Here is a 9,821-nt window from a genome sequence, read left to right on the forward strand (position 1 = left end):
CCAGACCCAAGGAGCGTTGGAGAGATATCATCAAACACTCAAATCAATGCTCAGGAAATACTGTTTGGAACATCAGAAAGACTGGGATAAAGGTCTTCCATTCGTTGTATTTGCTGCAAGAGAATCTCCAAATGAATCAATGGGCTTCTCACCCTTTGAACTACTGTTTGGCCATGAAGTAAGAGGACCCCTTAAGCTACTCAAGGAATGCTGGCTGTCGGAGGAAGATGATGTCAACCTGCTGGAGTATGTGATGAAGTTCAAAGAACGGCTGTCTACTGCTTTACAGCTGGCGAGAAAGAATTTAGGAGCTGCTCAGGAGAAGATGAAGACTTGGTATGATAAGATGTCCAGGTTATGCCACTTTCAGCCAGGAGATCAGGTTTTGATTCTGCTACCGGTGCATGAACAACCTCTTCAAGCCAAGTTTAGTGGTCCTTATTTCGTGGAGAAGAAACTCAGTGATGTCAACTATGTCCGCGCCACACCAGATCGTAGAAAGAACAAGCAACTTTGTCACATCAACATGCTAAAGTTATATCACAGGCGGGACGAAAATAACCCAGTCTGCACTGTAGCTGTTCCACCCGAGTCTGCAAGTGAAGTTCTCCCATGCAATATGAGCCTGAGTGATAGTTTGGGGAAGAATCCTGATATCATGAATGATCTCCAGACTAAGCTTTCTCATCTAGCTCCTGAGGAAAGGCAGGAGTTTTCGGCATTACTGCAGGAGTACCCGCAAGTGTTCCGTGCCACTCCAGGAAGAACCACTGTGTTGATGCATGATGTCGATGTTGGAGACGCAAAGCCAATTAAACTGCCTCCTTACCGTGTGGACCCAGTGAAAGTTCCTCTCATCCAGAAGGAGCTTGGCTACCTGTTGGACCACAAGATGATTGAGCCCTGTCAGAGCGAGTGGAGTTCTCCTGTCACTCTAGTCCCTAAGCCAGGTGGGTCACAGCGGCTTTGCATCGACTACAGACGTGTTAATCAGATAACCAAAACAGACACTTACCCTCTCCCTCGCGTGGAAGATTGCATAGACAAGATCGGAAAGGCTAGGTACATAAGTAAGTTTGATTTGTTAAAGGGATACTGGCAAGTACCTATGATTGAACGTGCTAGGGAGATCTCATGTTTTGTAACACTAGGAAAGACTTTTGCATGTTCTGTAATGCCATATGGTATGAAGAATGCACCAGCCACTTTTCAGAAGCTCAAGAATGTTGTAACAGAGGGTTTGGCAGGGTGTGTTGTTTATATTGATGATGTATTAATCTTCAGTGACAACTGGAAAGATCACCTATGCCATGTCAGTAAATTTCTTGAACGTTTGGTTCAGGCTAATCTTGTAGCTAATTTATCAAAGTGTGAGTTTGGTCAAGCTAAATTTCAGTACCTTGGGTACGTAATTGGTGATGGACACGTTGCACCACCAGGAGCTAAGGTTCAGGTTATAAGTGATCTTCCCAGACCTAAAAGTAGGAAAGAGCTACAAAGATTTTTGGGAATGGTAGGTTATTACAGGAGATTTGTTCTTAACTTTTCAATTCTTGTATCACCACTTACAGACCTACTGAAAAAGGGAGTTAAATTTGTCTGGACCGATAACTGTGAATCCTCTTTCAGTAAACTTAAAGCTATCCTATTAAGTCAGCCAGTGCTCGCTACTCCAAATTTTGCTAAGCCTTTTAAGATGGCTGTTGACGCAAGTGATACAGGAGCTGGGGCTGTTTTGCTGCAAGAGGATGATCAGGGTATTGAACACCCTGTATGTTATTACAGTAAGTTCACTCCACCTCAAAAGAATTACTCAACTATTGAGAAAGAGCTTTTGGCCTTGATTTTGGGTTTACAGCATTTTTCATTTTATTTGTGTTCTGGTTTTGACCCCATAGTCATTTATACCGATCATAACCCACTGAAATTCCTTAGTAAGTTTAAAGATAAAAATCAGAGATTGACAAGGTGAAGTCTACTTCTTCAGGAGTATTCATTAGACATACAACATGTCAAGGGGAAAGAAAATGTTATTGCAGATTGCTTATCTAGACTTTAGACAGATTGTTTTAGAGTAATAAGAAATTTCCTTTGTAAATTTCTTTTTCTTTGTGGGGAGGTGTTACATAGCCTATGATTTCATCATCCTTTGTATAGTTCTAACGTACAGTATGCTGCATGTTTGATCACGATTCGCCTCGTGGCTTCCATAGTGACCAGGCTTGCGTGTTCTACCTCACTCCCCCCTTCTCCCCCTTATGGTAAAGTAAGTCGTTCTTTCTGTTGTTCAGAGCAGGAGTGTCAACTCTTCATCCTCTGTGCCCTCATTTGCGCGTCCTTCTTGCAAGTTGAATCAAGCTCTGCCGGCCCCCTATATAATGAGCTCAGTCTCTGCATTAGTTGCCACTTAGATCTACTCCTCATTTTGTTCACATCTCTGTCCTCCCTTGTATAGTGTATTATTATTGTGAGTGCTCAGGAAGTCTCCAACCACCTAGCTGCTGTATAGTTTGAGTATAAGTGTTGTTACATTTTTTTCTTGTACTGTATAGCCTAAGGCTTTGGTTTGCGGGCCTGGTAAGGTTTTTGTGATTCATGTAAAGCTTTTAATGTCAGCCAGTAGTAATAATATTTTGTATCTGTAATAATATATCTTGCATTAACCGAGCATTATCCGGTTTTCTCATTTTATCAGGGCTGACTTAGATAAATTTACTCTTGCTAATTTCGTGTTAATAGAGGCTATTGCAGTTAATCATATATTTAACCTGTTTTTGCCATTACATTATCCTTATGAGTCCTGAATGTTTAGTTGTTAGTTTGAGCATTAAACTTTAACTTGTAATTTTACCTAACTCTTTTGTTTTGAACCTGGAACGTTGCGGGACAGTAGTGATTTTAGTATTCTCACTTGAAGTGTTCATTATCTCTCTCTGTTCCGTAACAATATATATATATATATATATATATATATATATATATATATATATATATATATATATATGTGTGTGTGTGTGTGTGTGTGTGTGTGTGTGTGTGTGTGTGTATCTGGTTATACATTAGTAGGAAGAATAAACTGTCAAGGTGGGGTGCTCAAAAGCACACCATGTTGATATTAATGTACAAGCAAAGTACAAGAGAATGATCAGGTATAACATCCAGAATAAACAACAGAGGAGAAGGTACTAAGAAACCACCGTGATGAAATCATAAATGTATCCTTTATCGTCAGTTTGTACATACATGGTGATCCGTTAGTAGCGCTCCACTAGAAACTTGCCTGGAGGTGTATTGTGCTGTAGGTGCGGCTCAGTCTGCTGGTGTGGGCGTGGGAGTGGCAGTGGGAGCAGGAAATGAATATATGATGCAGGGTCGATACTGATAACGCTGACTGAGCCGTCCCTGGAACACAAGAAATCGTCTGACGGGCTGGAAGGAGGAGCGTTACATATGGGCCACCCTCTAAACCAGAGGTGGGCAACCTGCGGCTCAGGAGCTGCAGGTGGCTTTTTTAGGACACTTTTGCGGCTCCAGGAGCTTCATAAAAAATCATTTATTCTTTCAGAACGAAGGTAAGGCAACACTAGATTTTAATTCAACTTCGAAAAGATCCATAGGCATCAATCGTTATGATTTCAAGAAATGCAAGCCATATGTCTTTCCTAAGCTGAACTTATGCAGAGAGAGAGAGAGAGAGAGAGAGAACGGTTAGGGCCGAGGTTTGACTGGTCCAGTTCCTGTCAGTTCCCTGATGCTCCACTACTGCCGGCATTGTCGCCAGGTTACCTACTTTGCCACTAGAATTTTAGAAGCACTGTAGATTTCGGTTTATGAGACAATTTTTTGTAATTGTGGCTCCGAGAGTACGACATTTTTGTGAAACTTTAAAATGGCTCTTCTAGCTTTAAGGGTTGCTGACCTCTGCTCTAAACTGTCTGTCTTGGCCGACACTGTGTAACTTGGTACCAGTCAGTCTGTGTGTAACTCATGTCTCCCTCATGGCAGGTGCGGTGGCTGATGCTACGGGCTCCTACACGGCAACTCTCTCACTTCTGGCTGCCACTCAGTTTGTCTGCTTCATCCTGTGGCTGTTCATGCCGGCTGCTGTTGCTCATGACGCCCGTAGTGAGCACCAAGAGGCTGCCTGAGTTGTACTCATGTGGCTTCCAGGAGTTGCTTACACCATGTCTTTAGTGATTTGGTTTTGCACATTATACCTGAACATCCTCTTTGTTTATTTTTGATGGAAATTATGTCAATACTAAAGTGATATGAATACCATACAGGAGAACGTCAGGATGTAAAGGTGTATTATGCAACTTAAAGGATTCCACTGCAACCGTTTCTTAGCGACTGTATTTTGGACATTACAGCTCAGTATCCTCTTGTACACTGTTCATGTAGATGTCTGGTGGTATGGTTGGTAGAATGCTAAGGTGGCAGCACCACAGTTCTAGTCCAAGAGGTGGATAGCGATTTTTCTACCATGAAGACAGTACCAGGGGCGTTGACTGATTTCCTGTCTTTACATGTTTTGGACTAACAGCAGCCTAAATACTACGCAAGAAAATGTTGGGGTATAAAGTGCAAAATACATCACTAAAGAAGAGGTGCGATGATGCCTCGTGTGGCAGTATGAATAAGGCCACACCACCACCAAGTACATGGGGTCAGCTGGCACAAGTGAAGGCTGTCCACAACCATCAAACTCACACTACGCCATACCACGATGTACTATGACCAGCTTCTGTTTGACTGTCTGTTGTACTGCCATTACTTTGCTGTCACTTCCATTCTGGCTGTGAACAAAATCGAGTGTAAAGTCTATGAGAAAGAAGGACACTCTGATGCTGGAGGAAGAGCGCATTGGACAACACAATACTGGCAGAGGATTATCGGCAAACTTTTGCTTTTGACAGAGAGTGAAGGGCTACATACACCCGTCCCTTAGTCCACAAAGACACTGAGAGTAGTCAGGCATCTGTTGCCACACTGCTTCAAGTTGTAATATTCGCATTTGTTTCTGCTTAGTTGTCTTTCTTATTCGGACCTTTCAGCATATATATATATATATATATATATATATATATATATATATATATATATATATATATATATATATCTATTTGTATCTGTATCTACCTATATTAATTTATATCTGTCTAGCTATATATATCTATCTACCTCTATACGGTACATAACTAATATTGTGGAGGCTCTGAACACAAGTCACATAAGAGATCAAATCCTACAGTATAACAGTTTAGGTGTGGTCTAGCTGATGGGTACTGGGCTGGCTGGGACATGATGCACAAAAAGGAAATAAAAGGGGACAAAAAGGAGCCTGAACAGGGCCTAAAAATGTTTTTAAATTATGGTATGATCAGGTAATATCGCATAGTATCTTGTCAGTCAAAGAAAAGATTGCTGGAGCTTCCCTGGGGACTAGTTTGGACTAGTTTTCAGTTGGATACAGTAAGTTAAGTGACTCAGAGACAAAGGTGATGGTAGGCCGACCACTGTCACTAAACAGCGTCCAGCAATATTTGTCGAATCACTCTTGTTTCTCTTCAGTCACTCTTTACATCATGAACTACGGCCGTCTCACTCCTTCTGCCGGTAATGTTTAGTTCTGTCTGGCGTCAGGTGGTGATGGGGGTGCCGAGGGAATCCTACATACTCCTTCACATAGAGCTATAGTATGTAGCTCTAAATACTGAGGGAATCCTACATACTCCTTCACATAGAGCTATAGTATGTAGCTCTAAATGCTGAGGGAATCCTACATACTCCTTCACATAGAGCTATAGTATGTAGCTCTAAATGCTGAGGGAATCCTACATACTCCTTCATATAGAGCTGTAGTATGTAGCTCTAAATGCTGAGGGAATCCTACATACTCCTTCACATACAGCTATAGTATGTAGCTGTAAATGCTGAGGGAATCCTACATACTCCTTCACATAGAGCTATAGTATGTAGCTCTAAATACTGAGGGAATCCTACATACTCTTTCACATAGAGCTATAGTATGTAGCTCTAAATGCTGAGGGAATCCTACATACTCCTTCACATAGAGCTATAGTATGTAGCTGTAAATGCTGAGGGAATCCTACATACTCCTTCACATAAGGCTGTAGTATGTAGCTCTAAACAATATTTTATAAAACTGAAAAGTACAAATATCCCTTTTCTGATAATACCTATAAATACAGTAGAGTAATAATAAACCATCAGCCGGCGCGACCACCATCCTTCTTGCTGGAAGTTTGCTCTCATTCAGCCATCCCAAAGAAGGGTGACCATTCCCAACCCTCTAACTATCGTCCAAGTGCTTTAACATCCTGTGTCTCAAAAGTTTTTGAGACGCAAAAATTCTAAAGAATCTTTCCTATCACAATCTTTTTGATCGTCAGTACGTGTTCCGTCAAGGACTCTCCACTGGCGATCTTCTCACCTACTGTACATTTCAGACTCCTGGTCATCCTCCTTTCGGGACTTTGGGAAAAGCTTTGCCATTGCACTTGACATCTCAAAGGCTTTCGATCAAGTCAGGCATAAAACTTTAACTTCCAAACTGCCCTCTTACGGTCTCTATCCTTGTATCTGTGCCTACATCTATAGCTTCCCCTTTGGTCGTTCTGTAGCTGTTGTTGTAGACGGCCATCGTTTTTCTCCTAGATCTGTCAACAGTGGTGTTCCTCAGGGCTCTGTCCTGTCACCAACTCCCTTTCTTTTATTCATGAATGACCTTCTAAGCAGTAAATGTAACCCTATCCACTCATATGCTGATGACTCCACCCTTCACCTTTCCATTCAGTTACCACAACGTCCATCTCAGCAGTTACTTCAACAAACAAGGGATGAGGCTATGGCACACCCAATGTCTGACCTCGCTCGTATCTCTGACTGGGGTATAAATAATCTTGTTGTTTTTAATGCATCAAAGACTAACTCCTTACACCTATCAACCCAACAAAATCTTCCACAGGAGTACCCACTAATGTTTAATAATACCCAGCTAAATCCTGCATCATCCTTAAACATACTTGAGGTTTCATTCTCTCAGGACATATCTTGGTAAGATCATATTAAATCTCTTGTAAAATCTACTTCCAAGAGATTAGGTGTGCTAAGCCGACTCTGTACCTTCTTTACCCCTGCACAGCTGTTGACTTTATACACGGCTTTTATTCCCCCCTGTGTAGAGTACAACTCTCATGTGTGGGGAGGCTCCGCACATACAACTCTTCTCAATAGGGTGGAGTCTAAGGCTTTTTGTCTCATTAACTCTCCTCCTCTTACTGACTCCCTTCAACTTCTGTTTCTTCGCCGCACTGTTGCATCTTCATCTCTTTTCTGTCGCTACTTCAATGGTCACTGTTCCTCTGAACTGTCTGCATGCATCCCTCCACCTCTACGACGCGTGCAAGAGTTAACCGTTACTCCCAGTCCTTCATTTATGCAACAGGTCAACTGTCTCCCTCTGTCTGTATTGCCTTCTTCCTATGATCTCCAGTCTTTCAAACGTAGTGTGTCCAGACATCTCGAAAGGAACGGATCTTGAATTTGGCTCTCTGGTGTATTGTATTTGTTTTTTTCTTGGAAGGAACGGCAGGCTCCTGGCCTTTGGTTCATCTTCTTTGCGTAAAAAAAATCGGCGTCCATTACTCTGTTTAAACTCAGCGTCCAAATAAAGTTGAATGTGGCGCCCAACTGATTTGTTTTTCTCAAATAAAATGTCAAAGCACCTAAATGAACTACGCCGCTAACGAAGATCACCGAAGAGAGAGAGAGAGAGAGAGAGAGAGAGAGAGAGAGAGAGAGAGAGAGAGAGCAATGACGTAACACCCTGCACTGTCCCACATACCTCATTTCGTGCCTCTGAATTTAACATTTTCGTGCTGGCTAAACTAACAAAAATATTTGCCACAAATTTAACACGTCCATTATTTTCACATCCCTCTTCGTCTGGCATCTTTCAAAACTGTGCAATGGAGACTTGTACTACTATTTATAAATCTCTCAACCTATTTCGTGGTTGTAGGTGGTAGCGAGTATCATCCACTCACCTGATGTAGTGCTGCTTACTTCTCCCTTCATATTTATCGTTCTGTGTCTACCCTCCTCTCTCCCTAACTCTTCCTTTCTTTCCTGTTACTCTATGTTACCCCTTCCACATTCACTATCTATTACTTCATCCACATTCACTATTATCCCTTCCACATTCATTATCTATCACTCCTTCCACATTCACTATTACTCCTTCCACATTCACTATTACTCCTTCCACATTCACTATTACTCTTTCCACATTCACTATTACTCCTTCCACATTCACTATTACTCCTTCCACATTCACTATTACTCCTTCCACATTCACTATTACTCCTTCCACATTCACTATTATCCCTTCCACATTCACTATCTATTACTCCTTCCACATTCACTATTACTCCTTCCACATTCCCTATTACTCCTTCCACATTCACTATTACTCCTTCCACATTCCCTATTACTCCTTCCACATTCACTCTTACTCCTTCCACGTTCACTATCTATTACATCTTCCACATTCACTATTACTCCTTCCACATTCACTATTACTCCTTCCACATTCCCTATTACTCCTTCCACATTCCCTATTACTCCTTCCACATTCACTATTACTCCTTCCACATTCACTATCTATTACTCCTTCCACATTCACTATTACTCCTTCCACATTCACTATCTATTACTCCTTCCACATTCACTATTACTCCTTCCACATTCACTATTACTCCTTCCACATTCACTATTACTCCTTCCACATTCCCTATTACTCCTTCCACATTCACTATTACTCCTTCCACATTCACTATTACTCCTTCCACATTCACTATCTATTACTCCTTCCACATTCACTATTACTCCTTCCACATTCTATCTATTACTCCTTCCACATTCCCTATTACTCTTTCCACATTCTATCTATTACTCTTTCCACATTCCCTATTACTCTTTCCACATTCATTATTACTCTTTCCACATTCTATCTATTACTCATTCCACATTCTATCTATTACCCTTTCCACATTCCCTATCTATCCTCACTTATACAATTTCCTCAAACCCATGAAGGCAGCCTACAACTTCTTTCCCTTCTTCACTATACATAAGGCAACAGAACAAACTGGCGGGGATTTCCAAACATATTTAAGATGGATTTGCAGCCGTAACTTGGGATTTGTTCTTTGGAGGAGGAACTAGAAAGATGGGAATGTTCTGCATGTTCTCCTCTGTGTTATAAGGACGATCATTTGTGCTCTCGTAACTAAGATTGGATTCTTTTTGTAGGATTAACTGGAGACTTGGATTCTGCACACTTCCTTCCTTAATCTTCCTGCAAAAAGAACTCATGGGTATGAGAGGGAGTGCATCGTATTTTTACTTATTTATTTCTATCCCAGTAAAGGAGGGTATGGGATGAGGGGCTGAGAGAGGAAGTCAGGATTTGGAGACTGGGACTATACAGGCTTGAAAACAGCCATTAACTAAAAAGGAAAGAAAGAAAGAAAATAAAAGTGTGTGAAGGACATATGGGAAACTGTCTTATAAAGCTGTATGTATGTATGTATATATGTACCCTACGTATGGTTTTTGTACCTGCAAAGTATAATGTATGCCAAGTGCCTGATACACACTGCAGTTTACGTGTTTAAAAAAAGGTGGAAAACTCTGGCACTGAATGACTATATTGAAGCGTCTGTGGAAAAAAGATTATTTTATATCATTTTTGTGACTCTGGTTGAAGCATGACTTGTATTACATTATATTTA

The sequence above is a fragment of the Coenobita brevimanus genome, chromosome 102 (genome assembly GCF_032717465.1).
Source record: "Coenobita brevimanus isolate Jiangsu-jjx chromosome 102, ASM3271746v2, whole genome shotgun sequence".
Taxonomy (NCBI): domain Eukaryota; kingdom Metazoa; phylum Arthropoda; class Malacostraca; order Decapoda; family Coenobitidae; genus Coenobita; species Coenobita brevimanus.